We start from the raw sequence: 18,177 nt of genomic DNA, 5'->3' as shown, positions 1-18,177 counted from the left end.
GAGAAAAATAATGAGATTGGGAGGGGAAATATTGCTTCAGTATTCCTGCACTGAATATTAGTAGTGAGACTTGGAGAACCTAATTGCAGCGAAGTCATACACACACTCCACATTTGCAAGCAAGTGAAAAGAAATTATTTCAGGTCAAGGAAAATGATCCCAGACCCTGCTATATCTGGTAGGTTTACTGGCAGCAGAAATATGGTGATTCTTTTACTTTATGTATGCAGGAGAAGTGTTAAGAAGTGGGTGTATCTGCTGGATTTCAATCCATCCTCATTAGCTCTGCTCCCATTACAGTCTCAGAAATGTAGGCCTTGGGAAGAGGCAGCGTTTGTGTTTCCTAATGCCCTCTACAGGGTCTCAGAAGTAAAACACCAGCTTAAAATACAGAAATGTGTTGTATTAAACATCATGTAACAGCAGTTTGCACACTGTAAGGAAGAAAGCTGAAATATGTTAATAAGCAATACACTGCTGAACACTATACTGCTACCTTTCTACAGCTAAGCTGGAAAATTGCACATGTAAGTAACTTATTGATTAAAAAAGCCTTTAAATAACAACAAAACTGCACAGTGATCCCTTCTACTTTCTGTTATCAGTGGATGTGTTGCAAGCCCAACAATAGTCTGCATTTTGTGAGGCTGGAACAGGCTCAGATTGCTGTTCCACTCTTTCTCCTGGCCTGAAAACAGAATTCTGGTTTTTTTTTTTAACATTGCCATTTGAATCTACACAGTTGTTGGGAAATCAACATATTCCTATCTGTTAAACACTGCTTTTTAGTGTGAATTTGGCTCTGCTTCTGAAGAGTCAATAACATTTGGACGCATTCCAGTTTCCATTGTAATTCATGCTTGGAAGTTTGGCCAGGCTGGAAACTTGCAGAATAGCTTCGGTTGCATGAAAACAAACATTGCAGAGCTGAACACAAGGCCCTTAAAATCAATGGGAGACCTTTTCTTTTGAGTGCCCCGGGTCGTGAGGCCGACCATGGTTTGCTCTCTCCTTGGACAAAAGGTTTCAGGCAACTCCTTGCACATTCCCGTTTGTGTCATGCTCAATGAGTCTCTGCTGGGCAGTTACAAGGACAGGGCTTGACTCAGCTCTGCCCCAGCATTCTTACAGGCTGGATCCTTTTTCCCCAGTGTAAGTAGGGCTGCTATTACTCAGTATTACTTACACCAATTTCTGTTGCAAGAGCATCTCTTTAGTGGTTTTTAGCTCAAATAAAACATTTGGTCTGAAATTTTTCATACTGATTTTTTTTTTTCCTGAAATAGAAGTATGTGTAGGTTTTTAAAATTATTATTTGTTTGGGTAGTACTCTCTTATTTTGGAACAGAAACTTACACAGTAAGAATGATGCTTCATATCAGGGAAAACCTTTTTTACTCTGTAGCCAAATCCGAATGAATTTTCAGTTATCAAAAAAATAAACAAATGGGAAGGTCTAAGCAATATGATGAATGCAGTATGTCTGTGGACACTGGCCTTTTTATTGCTAGGCCCTGCTATAATATCAGAAGAGTGTTGAAAATCCACACTGGAATTGGCTCTGATGCCTACCTGTATGTTCTTTTAGGTTTTGGACTTGAATAATGTCTGACTATTTTCAAAATGAAAATTGGTTGGTCGGTGGTTTTCTTAAGGCAGATGTTTCCTTTCTCACATAGATGAGTAATTAACTTGTTTTTAAGTCTCTCATAGCAACTTTGCAATACTTTTTGTATTTTTAGCGAAAGCTGCTCTTGGCATATGGACAAAAAAGGAATAATACCCTTCAAAATAACTGTATCCATCATGTTGCATTATTAAGAGAAGAGGCTGAAAAAATATGATGCTCTTAGACAGTTATGTAGATAAATGGCTTTTGACCCATCACTTCCAGTAATCTATCCTTCTTTTAGGAAAATGGGTAGGTGCAATTTCTCCCTCAAGAAAGATTTAATGCCACAAGAGGCAGGGAAAATATGAACCAGTCTGTTGCTCTTTATTCCCTGGCCAGTTTCAATCCTTAGGCTGCTCTATATTGGCTTCATTATCCTTTTACTGCCAGATATTTATCACAGGATTTATTTTTCCATTGCACTCTTCATGAAACTGTGATAGAGAGCTCATTTTACTACCTTAAAGTCTTCAGAACACACAAGATTAGAATTTGCAAGTATTTAATTCAGGATAAATTCAGAAGAACAATTACATTTGCAATTGTATTTTGGAAGACAGGATCATTGTGTATATTTTTCTTGTACTGTAATAAGTAAATGTGACACAAATTGTCATTTCCATGATATAACTCTCTTGAGAGTGGTATTGGAGATAGCATTTAAATCAAAGTTCAAAGCTTAGATGTCAGCTATGATGTCAAACTCCTACTGACTTTGAGTGTGCTGTAGGTAAATTAACCTGTAAGTTGAATTCCTGAATCTACCCCAGTCTGAGTGGTTTGGGGCTTTTTTTATACACTTTTTTGCCTATAACGGTGAAACTAGCTTCTAGACCATTTTCTATGGAATAAGGGACTCTGCAAGTTCTGTTACGTTTTCTCCTTTTATTGACACAGTGAAGATAGCATGTAGTGACAGCCAGACTCAGCTCCTGCCCTCATCTGCAATCAGGAAGATAATAAGGTGCCTTTAAATGCTTTTCTTTCTTTACCTCTCTTCAAAATAAAAGTGTATCAATAGAGAATGCCATAGCAAACTATGCTGGCTTTGTAATTATAATGGCTATCAGTCGAATCAGGTAAGATTAATTCACTGCAATTGCTTCTCTATTGTGGTTTTTTTTAAGGATTTTGCTTCACAAAATGTGTCTTCACGTGAATACATTTTAAAGGAAGTATCACAAAGCATTTTGTAGCATAAAATGGGTTTCTCTGATGTGTGGGTGACAGCTGAATGCCAGAGTGGACCATTCAATAATTGCTCACAACTGGGGGAGCCCTGGTGGTCCCACTGGGGTCAATTACAGAGCTCAGGTCATTTGCAGATGAGTGGCTGAGTAAGTGATTAATCAGGCATGGCCACTGATAATGGGGGACCTCTGTGTCTTATAGGAGACTGAGGGCATGCAGTAGGCCTTGTCCTGCTTGATAGCTCTTCCACTGAACTGACTGGACAAACAATTAGACTTCTCTAAGCTTGTTTCCCCTTACATCAATATCAAGTGTGTTTCCCTTGTCTTTCAGTGACCTTACAATTGATGTATTCTCTGTTTGATCATGAGTAGCTGGCCAGGGCCAGGGGGCAGTTCATTGCAGTCACCTACTTGTTGGTTTTGCTTGATGATAATTTCTTTAGATTCATTATTACTAATTTCCATTAAATATTTTAAGCTGGGAGATCAGAAGCAGAGTTGAATGTCAGATTTTTTACCAGTAATTAGGAAAAGAGATGGAGAAAAGAAAATTCAAGTTGATCTCATATAAGCTGTAGGATGTAAGATAGAAACTGTGACCCTAAAGTAAGAAGTGTTTTGCTTAGAAAAAGAAAAAAAAGTTTACAAGCACAAGTTGCCATTTCAGACTTTGTATTATTTTTGATGCTGCCAGATGAATTTTTTTCCCAGACTACTCAGAGATGCTGAGTTCTATTTAGCCTACAGAAAATCTTGGCTTTAAGAGAAAGTTACTAATCTGATCACCCAGTCATTCACTCTAGAAGGCAGGTAATGATGGAGGTATTCAGTGTGTATTTGTGGTGATTCACTTTGTAATTATAACCTCCTTAGACTGGCATAATTATTTTACCTTCAGCCTTTTCTCACCTTTGCTTCTTTCACCTACTGTACGTACAATTTTAACTGACATAGGGCATAATTTTTGAATAAAAACCTTTTTAAAATCTTTCCCTTGAAAACTAGCTTACTTTAGGTTTGCATATTGTTCTACTGCCTAAAACATTATGGGTGAGGGTCAATGGGAGTTGTTTGCAGTTGCTGTACAGCTTTCTGAGTCATTTTCTAGGCTCAAATGACTGTTCTTTCAGCAGACCTGTTTCTGTAATGCATTTTTTTTTTTTTTTAATTTTAACCCTGTTGAGTTAAATTAGTAATTTGGACAGTTCATACTGTGTTTTTCTAATAAGGGACTTCCAAATATTCACAGATGTACAGATTGTGCTAGAAGGTGTTACTTTGTTGGAGAAAAACACAGCTATGTCTCAAGAGGGGAAACATTTGAATCTTTATAGACCTAGTCATAAACCTGGATATGGCAGCCAGACTGAGTTCAGTGAGTCTGGGCTGAGCTCTGCCAAACTATTTTTAAAATAGATACACAAAGGAATGAAAGGCATCTTCATGTTCTACACTGGGCACACTGTGTGGATGATCCCATGTGAGATCTTCCAGGTTTTCCAGCCCCCCACACCTGGCCACCATTTCACCCTGTGCACTGACACCACAGCCGTTCTTGGTGAGCGCTGTCATGTGGGGAAGCTGAAGGGTGAGTGCAATGGGTTGGCCTTTTCTAATCTTTTATGATTCACCTCACCTGCCTCCTCTGTAATATTAATCTGAAATGCTCAGTAGAGCTGAGGAATTCAGTATGTTCAGCAGGGTGAATTTGATCCAAAATGCTGCCCTGCTGCGTGATAGGGAATACATTGAAGGGGGCTAATATTCTATTCCAGACAGTTCACAGTTCCCCCTGATTTATGTATGGATATTTAAAACTATCCAATGAAATATTTCTCCTGCTCATTCTTGGCTTCTGCTGATCTTTCAGAGTCAGTTTCCTGAATTCTTCTGTCCTTAGGTGTGAGCTGGGCAGCATAAGACACATAAACATTCTGTTGTTGGTGCTTATGATTACCTTACAAGAGACAGAGAATTTTATGTGTATTCTCCAGGATTCCTTAAAATGTGCTGATCAGAAGATAGGTATGTCCGTAAGCCAGCGCAGTAGAACAACTGTGAAATAAAAACACAATAGTACACAAAGCAGACTTATTGTAGGACTGGAGGTTTAGTTTTCAAGAGCCTCTAGAGAATTTTGGAAAATGAATCCTATTGAGAGTCAAAAAGATTTGTATGGTTAAATCCTTCAGCCATTTTGGAAAAACTTCTTATAAATGAACAAATATAGAGAAAATCAATGTATTCATTTCCAAAGAAAACAAGTTCAGAAAATACATAGATTTCACATGACAACAGGCAAAACAATCCGAAAAAATTATAGATGATATAAAAAAAAGAAAAAGAACTCCAAAGTTCTTTTTAAGATTTATTTTACAATATATACTTTTGGTGTCTGGAATTTTTTTTTAAGCATACTTATCCTAACCGATGTCTAAATCTGGACTGATCCTAAATGTAACTGCTGTGACTTCAGGGGTTCAAATTTTGCTCCTGAAGTTTTAGGGAAATAGATTTGGAGCTGGCTGGAGCATGTAATTCTCCATTATCCTGCAGTGGATGTTGTCTTTGTCACTGCTGCCTTTCATTGAAAGTCTCTATAACACTGTGTTATATCCAGCACAACCACATAAATCGCTTGCTTGGGAAGATGATGTTTGCAGAGGCTGGTGTTTGCCTGCAATCCGTCAAGCAGAGCCTAGCCCAGATCATTTGCAGTCTGATACATCTGTACCTTAAATCCAAAAATGCAGGGTGGAGCCCCTTAGATGACAGTTCCTTCAGCTCTGCTTTTCACAGGTTCTTTCTGTCAAGGTTCTTTTTCTGTTGGTGTGCTCAGTGATGAAGAGTTGGTGTGCTCATCACTCTGAGTTCAAATGCTGGTGGTCATCCATCCTTATATGTTGTAACTACCATGCTGGGAGTTCTTGCACAGCTCAGATGTGGAACTATATTGTGCATGTTCTTGGATAAATTTTAAACGAAATAAATCTGGTTTTATTGTTTGTATTCCAAGAAAGCTCTGAAGAAACCCCCAGATTTACATATGTATCTTAGCTTCTCTTTCCATGCTTTCTGAAGGTGTGCAATGAGATTGCTTCATATGTTCAAATTTTGTCTCAAATACAAGGGGTTTAATTTAATTTTAAATAAAGGTCAAGATTTCTAATGGATAATGATGTAAGAGAAAAACAGGGAATAGCGTGACCTTGGGACCTTCTCAAGCCTTTAGTACTGAGAAAGCTATTCACCATCTCTTTTGAGTTTTAAGACAGAATACCTGGCTATAAAATGTGAAAGGAAATAGGATAATTGCTGTCAGAATCCAGTAATAATTGAAAGAAAGGAAACCTTGAGAAAAAAAGTTATGAAAGGAAAAGGCACTTTCAAAATGGGGAAATTACAACAAGGCAGTGAAGTTGTTTAAGACAAGCTGTAGTTACATCAGACTGGAGCTGAGATATTCTGAGGCCTGGAGGTTGTAGAAGGTCTGCAGCAATTGCAGGCAACAAGAAGAATGCAGGAAAAAAAGCAAAAATGTAAATGCATCACATTGCCTGTGTGAGGGCTAAAGCTGAGAAAATAATGTTTTGAATGAGAGAGACACACTAGGACTGCAGAAGGATGTTTCAGTCTCTGTAGCTCAAGGGCTAATTTCACTCTGACTGAGGGAGTGAAGGACCAGAGGGAGGTCGTGGTGTTTGAGAGATTGGTTAGGAACTTTTAGAAAGTGAGGAAACAACAGGAACAGAAATAGTTGGGAAAAGAGAGCATCTGTTTTGAAGGTCTATGAGCTTCCCTTGTGATGGAAGAAAGAATATAGTAGTTTCTGTGCTCAGTCAGAATAGATGGAATTGGCAGTTTGGGAAAAATGAGAACTGGTCAGTGATTAAAGCCACAAGACTGAGACACTTGAGTGTCACAGAAGTACCTCTGTATGTGCTCCACAATCTTCATTCTGTCTGAATATTCACTGTGCAAGTAAAAATTTTCTGTAGGACCTGCACTGGTCTGTAAGGTCCCACTTTCCTGTACTGAGACACCACAAGCAAAGAGACCAAGGGAAGTCACTGGTTTTTACAGTGCTGGGGACAGATACAGTTACAGAACAAAATTCTGTATGTGGCTGCCTAACTCCTGTAGGACAAATTTAGAATATAACTTTTCACTGAGGAGATGGAGAACCTCGAATTTGTGAGAGGAAAAGGCTTAAAAATGTGTTCTGGACAATTAATTTGGTGGCACTGTACCCTGAAATGAGATGTTTATCTATGTAATAGAGACAGCAGAGGTATTACTGGTACAAACTACCCTGCCTGCATATACCAGTATGCCCTTGCATGTAGGAAGTGAGAGCCTCTCTGGAGGCATGAATGCTGAGAGTTTCCAGTTCCCTCTGCCACTGGCAGCGTCTGAGACTGACAGAATGTTGCCAACTAATGCCAGCTGATAGTCCTGAGAGACTCTTCAGATCAGGGACCCTGCAGCCAACATAACGGGACTGCTTTATTTTCACAGTAGCAGCACTCAGTTTATTTTCATTCATGCAGAGGGGGTAAAACTACATTAGTTATGCAAAGAAAAAAAGGGGCAAGGAGTTATTTATCTAAAATTCAAATGAAGGATTATCTGCATTACCATCTGATAATGGAGGCCCACAGAATTAAAGACAAAGGTACATGCCTGTGTATGTCAGACCTTTGACTTTCTAATCCTGCCCAATTGCTGCAGTTAGGATCATGGAGATTATTTTTGTGAGCTATTGCTCAGCAAAAGCAAAACAGATCAACCATAGTTTGTAGAATTAGATCAGCCCTGTCCTGAGGCATCCAGCACAAAATACAAAGCTTCTGGCAAAAATAGAGAGAAATATAACCAGCTTGTCCTCCTTAAATCTAAGTGAAGAAAATGCATCTGGTGTAGCCATAAAATCAGAAGTGACTTGTTTTAAAAGGAAGGAAAGAATCAATTTGTCATTCTGGAGCTGTTTTTTTGCAGAGCAGAATTGCTGGAGGGATCAGAGTAGTCAGCAGTAGAGAAAGACTATTAAATGAGTCCACTCCTCTGCACTCATGGACGTAATCCCTTGATGCAAATACATGGTTTATTAAGGTTGCAGTGTACTGGCTGTGGGAATCAGACCTCTAATAACATCATCCCTGGAGCTCTGGGGGAATAATGCTGCTTCTCTTTAGAGGTGAGCTGTGGGTGGTTGTGCACCAATGCTGTACACTGGTAAAAGGGAACTCTCCTTGCTGCTAAGGCCATTTGAAAGGAACTATGAATGTTCAGGTTAGCTGTAGGCATTGAGTGCTTTTCAGATATGTTCACTTGAGACAAGCTTAAATTCTCCCAGCAATATGTTGAATTTCAGATTCCATTCTAGGAAAATTCAGCCTACAGGGGAAAGTTCCTATGGATGACATAGGAAGTCTGAAGGACAGGTGTGAGAAGATTCAAAAATTCCATGCTGTTCGAATATCCATCAAATAGCTAAATAAAAGACCAAGAGAAGAGATCTAGCAAACCAGACTGAATGCAGGGAAGAGGCTTAGAGAACCAGGTAGCTTTGTATTTGTTATGGATTTGTTATGGATCATGTTTCAGTAAAGACTTTTGTCGAGTTCTCTGTCCTCCTTTCTTCTCTGTGGGATGTAGTGACTAACAGCAGAGTTGGAAACACAGCCATGTCCTACAGATGTCTGTGGTTGTGTCTGGGCCAGAATTTCCTTCCTCCTCCCCGTACTCAAGCTTTTGCAGCTGCCGTGGCTCCCATCCATACTAAAGACACAATGGTAGGAGCACCAGGATACATAAACTGATGGGCTTAAGCTGCTGTGTTTGTGTAATGCAGTGCACATTGAGGGCCTAAGCTCTGAAACCTGGAGACAGCACAATTGCATCAATGTCTAACTAGCATCCAAAGAGTGAGCTTGCACTACACACCTCATTTTTAACTGAACTGATGTTTTTGTTATCACAAGAGACCCAGTTCATCACAATAGAAGTAATTCATCCTTCACTTGCCTGCCAGATCCTTGGGCCTGCTTCACTTTTTTTCTATTGTAGGAGATGATGTCTTTGCAAAGGCAAATGAAATACAGCTGAGAATGTAATTTTGTTCACTACTTGGTACTTTACAAGCTCAGTGTAGCATAGGACAACACAGAAGAGAAGCCCTGAAATTGGGACTTGTTGGTTTTCCCTGTATTTTTCTTGAGGTTTCTGAAAGTTGTATTTCACTCCAAGATTCAGTTTGACTTGCTACCAGGACCAATAAACCAGGGAAGAAAACCCCAATCCTCAGAAATCAGTTCCTGGTGAGGATGTTAAATTGGTTATTCAAAAATCAAGACATTTGCTAACTACTTTTTAAAATATCAGTCTTACTATAAAGCCTATTGCTAATCCTTCACCCATGTACATATATACAGTGTTACAAATTTTGGATCTGAGATAGCACCACTTTACAGTTTGGATGTTTACCTTTTAGAAAATTAGTTACAATCATTTTCCCCCTGCCTAAAATAAATGTGCGTGGAAACATCAAATTAATCATAGGTACAAAGACTGCCTGTAGTGAGGTAGCTCATTAAGCTTTCTTTTCCTGAGCTCCACGTTTCTTTCAGAATTTTAATCACCATAGTTTTGGGTGTTTTTTGGGTTTTTTTTGGAGTGTGTGTAGTATTCTGCAACAATGAAATGCTTTGCTGGGTCATTTATCATCCTTTGTCTTGAGGAAAGTCTATACAATTACCTTTGTGCTTGTGTTACACTCTAAACTTTTATAATCCAGGTTGCTAGACTTTGTGCACTGGAAGATGCACATTAGAGAAGGTGCACCCTTGCTTCTGAAAGCCCATCCTTGTAAGTTATGTAATTACATCCCCTTACACAAAGTAAACTGTTTATTTTCCTGGTGCTGTTCTCTGGCTTACAGCACCACCTACAAGTTACTTTCAAACTGCAGATGCAGGTTGGTGTCTTCCCATGTTTGTGCACCCTCTGCCATGATGTAGCTGCAGGTGGCCACCCTGCTGCAGCCCCATGACAGCACCAGTGACTTCAGCCCTAGCAATTGGCTGCTGGTAAGGATACCATGGTTCAATGACTTTGTCTGTCTTGGGAGCCACTGAACTTCACTCAGTTCTGAAGATTCCCACATCCCATTTATTCCTCAGCTCTGAATTCTAACTAATGAGGGAGGAGGAGCCATGGAAGGGAGTCTTTGTTGGCACCAAGGGTGGACCATATGCCAAAACTTGGTAAACCGGTGTCAAAGGCAGTGATCAGGTCCAAATAGAGTCAGTATGGCAAACAAAAGCATTGTTTCATCACATGGAGATTCACACCAAATCATTTGGGTTTTTTGGTTAATTTTTAAATTGCTCTATCTCAATTTTACAAGTTTGATTACTTAGGTTTTGTGAGGGTGAAATTAGTCACACTCTGGCAATGGGATAATTGAACTGCACACACCAAATACTATTGAATTGTTGCAATAGCTGTAATGGCTTTGGTGGCGTTTTTTCTTCCCTTTCTCAGAGTACAATATTCCTCATGTACTTTCTTGGCACTATGTGCAGTTCAGGAGATGTTTATCTGTAGTTCTCCTGTCAGTTAATCCCTCTCCCTAGTCCAGCTAAGTTTTACTCTGTTGGAAATTGTGATTATATATTTCATTCTTTCATTTCTGCTAAAGAATGTATGTTATTTATACTCACAAAAATAAAAGGTACTTACCAATATGGATACACTCTACAGCTGTTGGAAAAGTTCACACACTGCTATTGCAATACCAAATGAACTCTGCATTCATGCAGGCTCTTCTTGCTGTTGTTAAGCAGAAGAGGGAGATTATGATGTTCTGTTTGAGGAAAATATTGTGTAAATTGAAAAACTTTCAGTATGTCTCTTACTTAAATGTATGTTTATGAAGTTATCCAGTCTGAATGTTAGTTATGGCTTGTTTGATGTACCTTCATCTAAGGCTTCTTCCACAGTATCTGTGAGGCAGTCCCATTCAATGTCTCAGACATGAACACAGATGGGAACTTCTTGACAGAGTGAATGACTCCTGCTGGTAGACTTTGAAAAGTATATTGTTGAGCTGCTATTCTGTAGACACTTATTTTATTTCTCCTCCCCTCACTTCTTTTTAGTTGTCAAATAGTTTTACGTGGGGATGAGATTCACTATTTCAGAATTCATAGGCTCCTGTTGCTTCAGGACCACTGAGGCGGGTATGGCACAAGAATGTGGTTTCAGGTGAGGAGAATAAGCAGCAGGAAGAGAAGAAATGTCAAGTTATTATACAGGTTTCATATTAGCTACCATAACAATACAACCAAAACCCAAACCTCCGAGTCATAGCAAAGAGACCAAATTGTTTCTAAGCTGCGAATAGCTCAAGTTTGGCATAGCATGTCATGTGCTCTCTTGGATTCTGTTAATTTGACAACCAGATTATGAATTTGTGAAAAGAAAGATTTGTTTTAGTAGTGTGTGTCGCAGGTTTTTACTGAGCATTTTATTATATGTTGCATGTAAGAGAGACATAGATTTTTTGAAATATAGTAAGAGATGACAACTCCAGTCCAATAATTTAACAAAATCTGTTACCCGACATAAGTGCTTTAGATGTCTGTGGGAACAGCTGTAATAATTACTTAGTTGTTTACCTTGATGTCATGCAGAAAAGAGGGAAAGCCAAATGATAGCAGATGTGGAAGCTTTAATTACAAGGAAATCAAATGAGGGCTTCAATTTTGGGTTTAAGATGCTGGCAAAGCTTTCTGCAGAGGCTCTGCTGAGTCAGTCACGTTTTGGAGGAAGTCTTGTGCTGTCCTTGCACACATTACCGTTTGTTTGAACAGAACATGTTTTTCTGGCAAGACTCTCCTTCCCCCGTCCTTAATGATTTCAAGAAGAGCAATGGAAGCACTGCTCTGAGGCCTCATTTAGCTCAGCACCTTCTCTGCTCAATTAGCAAATATCCTGTGTCACTGACTTTGAGAATTAGTGTGACAATAGTTCTTTAAGTAATTACAACCTACTGACTCCATCTTGAAGAGTATTAATTTCCAGTTATCAGGGTATAATATATGGAAATGCTAACAAGAAGGATTTGCTTGCATTCTGATACAGCTGCTTTTTAAATGAGGACTAAGTGTTGCAGGTCTTGTCCCACTGTTCCCATCTTATCACTGACATTGATATATTTGTATTGCTTAAACTGAATCTCTGCATGTGCACCTTGAATGGACATTGTGCTCCCTTGGGGTCCTTGAGTGGGTTCCTTAGTGTGGGTTTGGGTACATAGACCTAATTAGAGCAGCTGGAAGCCTTTGTTTGCAGGTTAAGAAATTAACCTGGATCCCAACTCAAGCCACCAAGCACCTCTGTCCCCTTCAGCAGCTGATTTACCCTGCTTGGTGTCTCAGTTTTCCCTCTGCAGAATGAGGGTAGAATAAATTCACCTGCAAGATGTGAGAAGTGCAAAGGTAATAAATGCTTCAGCAGACAGGACCACTGATCCCAATTTCACAGCCCCCCTAAGTACACTGTGAGGACTCAGCCTTTTTTTTTGATGCAGCAGCACATGATGGTGAATGCTATTGATTTAGTGATCCCACCTGTAGTACAAGCTCTTCAGTTCCGGTGCTTTCATCCCTCCCATTCCACTGACACGAGACAGTGTTCTGTGTTTAACTGTACTAATCTCATAAGCTTGCAGTTAAGATAAGAATTATTATCTTTCTAGAACAGATGAAATGTCTTGGGTATTGAGGGCAAGAAAAGTTGTACCATAACTTTATTTTATTCCTTAATAAGGAGAAAGTGAAATAGAAGGATCTTAGGGCTGAGCTCCCTTAAAGCTTATTGGACTACTGCATTTGAAACAAAGAAATTTTTCTCTTTTTTTCCAATTTTATCCAAGCATTTGAAAAACTAGGGAGATTTTTTTTGTTTTAAGTATTCAGTATCTTCATTTTGCATTTCAGGAAATATATCCTCCTGGTTTTGGTTTTTTTGATTTTTGTTCCCTGGTTGATGCAAGTCATCTCTAAAAAGTGTGATTAAATTATCCATTTGAGAATCATCCTCCTGCAAGTCATCTGGTTGATGCAAGTCATCTCCAAAAAGTGTGATTAAATTATCCATTTGAGAATCATCCTCCTGTATGTATAGGTACATTTTCATCCCTGGAATTATGGCCTTTTAAATTTATTTGTATTACCTTTTTATTCTATACCCACAGCTGCTTCGATTTCTCAACATTGCTTTATAGTCACACCTTTGTCTACCTGAGTGTATTTACCCCTCCAATGTACCCACTCAAATCGCCCACTAAATTAACTCCATACAAAAACTTCAAATAAGCTACAGATAAAAATTCCTGTTTTCAAATATATTTAAACAAACAAACCAACCTACCTATTGAGAGCCTATGAGAAGTCTTGAATTGCTTGCTTTCCTGCAGAGAGCAATGTGGCTTGAAAAATAATGTGTGTTTTACTGTTTCTACTCTGCAGACCTGGTATACAGGCAGAATCTGAGAATCACTGAACATATTCACAGCTCTGTGCACAGGAAATATGCAATCAGACTGTCCATCATTGTGCCATCAGATTCTCCTCTATGGTCATGGATGACTCCAGTGGATAGTAAATGGTGGCTTCACAGCTGACTTCTCAATTACAAAAACACTGCTGTCCTTGCATCTAACTGTTCTCACATAATGCAGGTTCCCTCCTCCAGAACTCAATTTCACTGCCACTGAACCAGTGATAAAACCTGAGCACTGACAGAAAAACAATTGGCATTCCTGAAGGTAAACATGGAACCTTATCACTTGGCTTCTGCAGATTGTGATAGGAAAATGAGTGCTGGGTAGTGACAATTCAAGATGAGAGATTGCAACAAAGGGGGAAAGAAAAGTCTCTGTACTGATAATGGAACTACTTAATAGTTCTGATTTATACAGGACTTTGCACTAGTAATCTCCCAAACAAATTGTCACAATTATTTACATCTCCTAACTGCTCAAACAACACAAGAACTAACAATATTTTTCATTTTTACCTTATATTAGCTTGGATATTTTTACCTAATGGATATAACAGCAGAGAATTTGACAAGGCTAGACAAGAATTCTAAATTATACTGTAATGAAGGGCTTGTATTTAACTGTTCCAGCTGTTTCCTTTGCTCAGCAGGTCACAGGTGTTAAAACTCAAGAATTTGAGTACAAGTTATCTTGCTTTCTAAAGAGATTGGCCTATCCTTTGCCCCTCAGCTTTTGTTCATAATTTCTGCAGTCCTAGAGAATATATAATATTGATGGTCAGATCTGAGGCACACTGGCAGTGCTAGCTATGATAGTAGGTATTTTTTCTGTTTAACAGTATGCCATGGTTTAGCCTGTCCAGGCACTTGTGCTTGTGCTCTCCATAGAGCTAATTATGTCAAGTGCAAATTCACTCCTGTGCAACTCAGTTTATAGTTTCACATTTGCCTAATAGGACTCCTCATTTCCCTCTACTGCAAAATCTGTGCTCAGCTGGTGTTTAATCCTGTTCCTGCTTGTGTTTTGGCGCCATTTGCAGCTCTGAGAAAAAAAGATAAGAGTAGGTGTGAATCCCTCTCTAGTGCACTGAGAGTTCAAAATCTATTTAGCTCAAGTCCCCTCGAACACTGACTGGTACAGGATTAATATCCTGCCCAGTGACAGGGAATAGAGATCACAGCTGTCTCCTAGTAAGGCTGCCACTCCCTAAGGGACCTGCAGTGAGTAACTCCACTAAAGAAGGCTTCAGGACTGCACCATGTCTTCTAGAGTTTACATTATGAAGCTATTTATCATGAAGAGCATTTATTTCTTGGCCAAGGTAGGATCAGGTGGATAAATTATACGATGCGTATCCAGAGCTTAAAAATTTCTCTGTAAAATTGAAAAAAGGCAGAGATATTCCTCATGAAGGAAGGGAGAGTGTTAATCGCATTTACAGCTATCACTTCAGGAATGTTGATAAGATGCTGATAGCTAAGATAAACTGCATCCCCATGTTGCATTCCAGTTCCACTTGTTGCATATCTACAGCGTGTCCCCGAAGCAGGCTTTCTTTTTTGACCTGCTATTTGTATGAAAAAAGCTAAGGGAGAGTAGAGCATTAAAGCTGTGTCCTCCATTTTTATAAATTATCAACCTTGTGTCGAGGACAGTTGTGTCATTAGCACAGGCTGTATCCTAGACTTGCTTTGCTATTGCCCGAGTCTTCTGATGCCAGGATGAGCTCCAGGTGCGGCCCCTTAGAGCAGAATTGCTGTAATTGAGCCCATCACAGGATACACACAAAGACTTCAGTGTTCCTTTGAAACGTCTCAGTATTGTCTTTACTGAGTGGCTGCTGCAAATTAACGTGGTTTAAACCTCCTTGTTTGGCAAATAGAGCAGTGTGAAGAAGTCTGGCTGCAGGAATTGCTAGGTAATGCACGTTGGTTCGTTGCTGCTGTAGAGGGGAAAGGGACTTCTGACTCGTTCCCTTGAGAAAAGAAATACATGGCTAAGCCTTGAGTTACGGAGGCTTATTTAGCATTTGCCTTAAAGCTATGCCAGCCTCTGGCACAGAGGGGCCTGGATCTTACTTTGAGAAATGTTTTACCTTGTAAAGAAAGTCCAGTATTAACTTCAGGTGGGGTTCAGTTACAAACTTTTGTTAGTCGTACTCAGTCTGGAAGGATGGGAAGTTGGCGTTCCTGTCCAGGGTTGAAAATTTCTTTGATGTTTTGGGGAAAATCTCATCTTGGAATGGGACCCAGTACATATAGAAGCTGTGTGCTGCTTTAATTAAATTCTTAAAAAGCTTGTTTACGTTGGTAAAGATATTTTTGAGGTCATAGCTGGCCAATTCATGTCGGGAATATTGGGGACTCTTTCATTCTGTTCTTTATGTCTCCTATATTAAAAAAAGCACTGTTACACTAATGTGAAATGAGCTTTGTACTGCATGGATTGCAAGGCGCTAACGGGTGAATGCATTGTCCAATTCTGCCCTTTTGAATGTTCTTTAGGATAGTCCTCAGGTTCACAATTATGTTATATTAAATTATATTAAATATAATTTATATTAATATAAATTTAAATTATAAATATTGCTTGTTTGAAAGAATTATGCTTTTATGTAGAGAGTGTATGATCAGAACAGACAATGAAAAAGAATAGATTTCTTTTATGTTCAGCTCTCTCTTTCATGGGGTATTTGTGAGCCTATCTGTACAAGCTTAATAATGCCTTAATCTAGTTTTTTGCATTCACTATGAAATAAGGTTCATAGAGGCTTATGATTGCAACCTTTATTTTGAATCAAGGGGGAGGGGAAAGCACACCTTGAAAATACTGCTTTGGGATAGTCAGATGCTACATTCTCTCTAGCTATACAGACAAACCCTGTTTAGCACTTGGCAGTGTGTATGACTATTCCAGCAAATTTAAGGATATAAAATAATCATTATTTCGGATGCCTGCCCAGATTAAAATAACTTTTAAGATGCATTGTCACATTGTGAGCCGGTTGAAATGTTACCTTAGTACAGTAAAGAACAGAGAGCTGGAATACAAGCAGAATTCAAAATTCTCAGGTTGGTGTTGGTTCCCTTCAGAGAAGTGATTACTGCAGCACTGACTAATGGTGGTGAGTTCTGTCCTACTGAGAATATGCAGATAGGTACTGCGATGCTACCAGATTTTGAAGTGTTATCTCCTAGCACAGTAATTCCTATTTCTTCTTTCGCCTAGGATGTCTCTTTTTCTGGGATGTTTCAGTGCAAAAAATAAAAGGCAGCTGGGAGAATTGAAGTTTTCATGTGGGTCCTAAGTGGGATTACCTGTGATTGGCTTGTCACCACGGGGAATATTCCCAGATAGACAAGCAGTGTTGTCCCAGGTAGCACAGCACAATCCTGCTTCACTTGGCTGCTTCTAGACCATCTTTTTCGCTGTCATTCTTCCCTTTTTATTTGCAGATGAGATGCGGATTAGGGTCAATAGGGCTTTTCTCAGTTTGTTGTCATGGGCATTTTTTCCTTCCCCTCTCTCTGCATTCTTAAACTACTTCTGCCTCTATACCCTATAACAGTGAAAATTAAGTCAAAATAGCCACTTGATCTTCTGCTGTTATGAACAGAAGTGTTTGGAAAAATTTCTTACATATGCATGGGACTTTTGTTCCACCTAAATTTCTTTTTGCCTCCCCAGAAAGGGGCAAATGAATTTGAAGTTTGAATTTAATCTTTTCTGTTTTGCTAAATGGAAATTCAGCTTTCACACTCACTCTCCAGCTAGTTAGCACCTTAGAAAATGATGCCATTCTCACTAATGGATTGTTTATTTTGAATCATTCTGAAAGACACACTATCATTCTTGGATAGAAATGTTCTGCATGGCGGTACATTTAGTGTGAAATACTTGACATTTTAAAATTTGTTTGAAAAGGGAAATGGATTAAAGAGTTAATTTGTTATAGTGTATTTCCATGATGAAAAATTCAGAAGGTCCTGGGCTCCCATTTTCAGGTCAGGAGAGATTTTAACTTCCACAAATCAAAATAAAAAGGATTTCTACATAATGCATAAATGATGTATCACTTCAAAGGAAAGTTTTGGTTGTCCTTTCCTAACTAACTTCTCTTTACTGCAGGGGGCAGGAAATAAAGGAATAGGCACACGGGGATGCTTGAAGGATTAATAAAATAGTAGAGAGACTTTTACTTCCACAGTAAATCATCAGTTTGAATCCAGCAAAACCTGTCAGTACTGAGCAGCTGCTTGGTGGTATTTGGTCGTTGCCAGCTCTCTTTACCAAGAGGATGATGACACTGCAGTAGCTTGAGACAAATTGAAAAACTGTTCAGTTTATAAAAATTCTTCATCTGAAGGCCTAGTGAGTCTGTGATATAAACTGTGGAGAGGATTATCATTTTGGACTGAAGGGGCTGCTGTGTAATACAATCCTTGCAATAAACTTAGACTCTATTTCAGCACCAGTTAGGCTGGGTCTTTGCCCCCTTTGCTCCATGGAAAGCTGCTCCAGATTTCTCTAATGGCCTTCTTTCCCGTCTGCTCTGGGCTGACTTTCCTGCTTTAGACCCAGGGGCATCTTTGTCCTGCAGGGCAGACGGGATACATCGCAGCAGTTTGCACCCTGTTTGAACAGAGCAGTCCAGTGTCAGTAGCAAATACTCTGGTCACTGAAAGACATCGAACTTGACCCTCTGTGAATAAAATTAATCTATAAGTAGTTCCAGTACTTGG

General features: G+C 39.2%; 1 protein-coding gene across 3 annotated transcripts in view; it reads left to right on the top strand.

The window, feature by feature from the left end:
• GRID1 (glutamate ionotropic receptor delta type subunit 1) overlaps positions 1-18,177 on the top strand; it is a 557,084-nt gene that overhangs the window by 8,801 nt on the left and 530,106 nt on the right. The window contains exon 1 of one of the 3 annotated variants that reach the window (XM_069019132.1): positions 15,182-15,353. The exons of the other annotated variants lie outside the window; for them this stretch is intronic. The gene's annotated coding sequence lies outside the window, so the exon portion shown is untranslated. Of the gene's footprint in view, positions 1-15,181; positions 15,354-18,177 lie in introns of those variants that run through there. 3 annotated transcript variants of the gene reach the window in all.

Source organism: Aphelocoma coerulescens, chromosome 6 (genome assembly GCF_041296385.1).
Source record: "Aphelocoma coerulescens isolate FSJ_1873_10779 chromosome 6, UR_Acoe_1.0, whole genome shotgun sequence".
In the NCBI taxonomy this organism is placed as follows: domain Eukaryota; kingdom Metazoa; phylum Chordata; class Aves; order Passeriformes; family Corvidae; genus Aphelocoma; species Aphelocoma coerulescens.
Note: the sequence above shows the minus strand (reverse complement) of the source record. Positions and strands in the feature narration are given on the sequence as shown.